The sequence below is a fragment of the Salvelinus sp. IW2-2015 genome, linkage group LG33 (genome assembly GCF_002910315.2).
Source record: "Salvelinus sp. IW2-2015 linkage group LG33, ASM291031v2, whole genome shotgun sequence".
Taxonomy (NCBI): Eukaryota; Metazoa; Chordata; class Actinopteri; order Salmoniformes; family Salmonidae; genus Salvelinus; species Salvelinus sp. IW2-2015.
Genome location: NC_036872.1, coordinates 30871643 through 30874502, shown reverse-complemented (window position 1 = coordinate 30874502; position 2860 = coordinate 30871643). Strand labels below are relative to the sequence as shown.

The 2860-nt window shown below is 48.2% G+C and overlaps 1 pseudogene; it reads left to right on the top strand.

Annotated features, from left to right (window-relative positions):
- The window catches only part of LOC111957567 (dedicator of cytokinesis protein 8-like), a 106652-nt pseudogene that overhangs the window by 61121 nt on the left and 42671 nt on the right, over positions 1-2860 (top strand).

The following is a 2860-nucleotide window of genomic DNA, read 5'->3' as shown; positions in this document are numbered from 1 at the left end:
CCTAATGGTACTCATCTATAGAGACCAGTCAGCAGTATCGCCGCTGGACAAGAATTAGACACATGGTACACCCTGCATAATTCACAGTCACTGATGATTTGATACGATTAGAGTCTCTGAAAAAGGAGTCGGTTGTAAGTCTACTAAAGGCTCATAATGACAGTCATTACTAAAGCCTTCTGTGCTGATTTGACCGGCAGGCTGGTCCCCCTATCTGCAGGCAGTAACGCAACCGGAGACGATGGTTGTGACATCATACTTTCGAACGCGGTTGAGAAGGCGGCTCCCTGCGAGGGACGTCTTGCTTCTCCATGCTGAGAAGATAGGCACTTCACGGCTGCGGATAGCGATATCATTTGGCGCATTTCAAATTCTCCATTGGACAACCGTTAAAAATAAGTTGTATCACAAAAATGTTAAGAGTGGAGTGTCTCCCGCTGGGGAGAAAATAAATGTTGTTGAGTGCTTGATTTATTGATTGGGTTTAGATGGCAACAGACATGATTATTTCTTAATATTCTCTCTCTGCAGAACATTCCCCCTCTGCTCTGCAGAACAATTCCCCTCCTCTCTGCAGAACATTCCCCTCTCTCCTGCAGAACCCCCCTTCCGCAGACATTCCCCCTCTCCTCTGCAGAACATTCCCCCTCTCTCTGCAAACATTCCCCTCTCTCTGCAGAACATTCCCTCTCTCTGCCAGAGCATTCCCCCTCTCCTCGCAGAACCTTCCCCTCTCTCTGCAGAACATTCCCCCTCTCTCTGCAGAACATTCCCCGCTCTTCTCTGCAGAACATTCCCCCTCTCTCTGCAGAACATTCCCCTCTCTCTGCAGAACATTCCTCCTCTCTCTGCAGAACATTCACCCTCTGCTTCGCAGCACATTCCCCCTCCTCTGCAGAACATTCTCCCTCAGGTGCTTAATATGTCATCTCTCTCTCTGCAGAGGATACCCCTCAGGTTCTCCAGTCAAGTGGATGGAAAGTCACAAGGAGTTTTCAACCTGGAGATACAGGCTGTGTCCTCAGTACACACACAGGTAAGTCTCTCTCTCTCACACATACACACACACACACACACACACACACAACCACACACACCTACACACACACACACACACACACCACCACACCACACACACACACACACACACACCCACTTGTAGTCATTTATTTACCCCTTCCCCTCCCCAGGACAACCACTTGGAGCGTTTCTTCACATTGTGCCATGCCCTGGAGGGCGGAGTGACGTTCCGCTCCGGGTTCGGGAAAGAGAAGATCCGAGAACAAGCTGGACACGAGCTGAAGCTGAGATCATCTCCCTGTCGTCCTCCAGACTGGAACCTCTGGTCCTCTACCGCCACCTGGTCTTAGATAAACTGTTACACCATCATCAGCCAGCCCATGGTCATCGGCTGGACAAACAGGACCTATAGGGACATGTCACCAAGGGCTTTTCAGACAGACGGGTACCTATAGGGACATGTCACCAGGGCTTTCAGACAGACGGGTACCTATAGGGACATGTCACCAGGGCTTTCAGACAGACGGGTAGTGTGAGAGTATACCTGATATGTTTGAGACGTGTTTTGTTGTAACCTAACTGTGTGTGTGTTTTATTTCCTAGCCAACCTGGCCCAGATAGCGTTTGAGTCAGTGGTGTCAATCGTCAACAGTCTCCACAACAGCCAGGAGCTGGCCAGGGACCAGCAGGGCAGGAACGGTCTCCTAGCAACATACCTGTACTGGGTGTTCCGTCTGCCTGACTCCAATGAGCTCCTCAACACAGGTAGGAAGGAACCACCGGACACATTGTCATGGTGATGTGACTGTATGGACAGTCTAACTTGTGAAGAGAATGGACATAGTCGTATTTGCGCTACAGGAATGTGCTCAGCTGAACACCGTAACTGTAGATAAGTTGCATGAAACAGAAGTCATTGAAATGAAGGGGGACTGTGTAATTACATCAATACAATGCTATAGTAGTGCAGATCTGTGCAACTAAAGTGTAACCAGGTAGATCATGCCAGTGACAAGGTTCTCAGAAGAGGACCGTCGTGCTCTCCCAAAAGTTTGGTTGGTGCGTAAAACCTGTGAATAAAGATAAGCCAAATAGTGTGATGGGTCAAAAAGATGTTGCATAAAGTTTATGTTGCATAAAGTTTCAACTTAATAGCCTTCTTCAGTGTGTAGGTGACGTGGTGCGTTCAGGTAGATCATCCAGAATGGTTCTCCCCTGTGTGTCCAGGTCCAGGGGGTGTGGTACCTTCCACTGAGGGCCGCTACAGTACTATGGGGCGGGCCTCAGCCACCACAGTAGGAACCATGTTACTGCAGTCCAGGATCCGCAGCAGCAGCAACCCTGATATCCCTGCCCCACACAGTGCAGAAGACACAGAAGTCAATAACATCCTGTCAGCTAAGGTACTGCTACACATACAGAGTCGTGGTTGAGTGGGTAACACTGGATGTTCAATCCCCGAGTCCACCTCTCACACTTTGTCTCCTCTTAAAGGACACTGATCATGCTAGCTATTACCATAGACTTCCAGTCATTGCGTTAAAGCTAGTTAGTAATTGCGCTAATTCCAGTTAGCAACTTCCTTCAAACTGCACACAGACATACAAATGAAATCCACAAGTTCATCTGACTCTGGAGAAGTAGATAAAAGGCTTCATTGCCAAAATCCCAAAGTATCCCTTTAACTTGTGAATCTCTACTATTCTTTAAAAAAGGTGGGAAAAGGTACTGCTACACTAAACACAAAGAGTCAATGAACATCTGTCATGAGCCTGCCACAAACACAGAGTCAATGAACATCTGTCATGAGCCTGCCACAAACACAGAGTCAATGAACATC